Source organism: Chenopodium album, chromosome 9 (genome assembly GCF_948465745.1).
Source record: "Chenopodium album chromosome 9, dcCheAlbu1.1, whole genome shotgun sequence".
NCBI classification, from domain to species: Eukaryota; Viridiplantae; Streptophyta; class Magnoliopsida; order Caryophyllales; family Amaranthaceae; genus Chenopodium; species Chenopodium album.
Genome location: NC_137842.1, coordinates 13312361 through 13312946, shown reverse-complemented (window position 1 = coordinate 13312946; position 586 = coordinate 13312361). Strand labels below are relative to the sequence as shown.

General features: G+C 39.1%; 1 non-coding gene across 1 annotated transcript; it reads right to left on the bottom strand.

Annotated features, from left to right (window-relative positions):
- Positions 1-200: 200 nt before the first annotated feature.
- On the bottom strand, positions 201-307 carry LOC145561177 (small nucleolar RNA R71). Its single transcript, XR_014093741.1, has one exon. It is a non-coding gene; the product is annotated as a small nucleolar RNA R71 (small nucleolar RNA).
- Between the last annotated feature and the right edge of the window lie 279 nt (positions 308-586).

The window sequence follows — 586 nt, the reverse complement described above, 5'->3', positions numbered from 1 at the left end:
ATTTCTGCCAATATTGTAACACCATTAGACAAGCCGGGGTTACGCAAGACCAAATCAAGGAGATTCTTTTTCCCTTTTCATTATGTGGCAAAGCATAATTATGGTTTAATGGTTTGAATAGAATTGCACTTGGTATTACTGAATGGGAAACTCTTGCTTTGAATTTCTATAATAAATATTATCCTGCAGAGAGAACAGCAGTGCTAAGAAGTGCTATTCAGAACTTCGCTCAAGAGGCCGACGAAACATTATATGAGGCTTGGGAGAGTTTCAAGGATCTACAGAGAGAGTGCCCCCACCACAATCTAGCACAATGGCAATTGATCCAAGCATTCTATAATGGACTTGGAAATTCTTCTAGATCAGTACTAGATTCGGCAGCTAGTGGGAGGTTTATGAATTTAAATGTGGATGATGCAAGACAGGTTATCGAAGACATGGCAATACACAATTCCCAATATGGGAATCCGAGGGGGTTTGCAAATAAGGGAAAACATAATGTCGATTCCGTATCCTTTTTGCAAGCTCAATTAACATCTATTTGTCAGAAATTAGATAATCTTACTGCTGCTCCTAACTCTGTAGC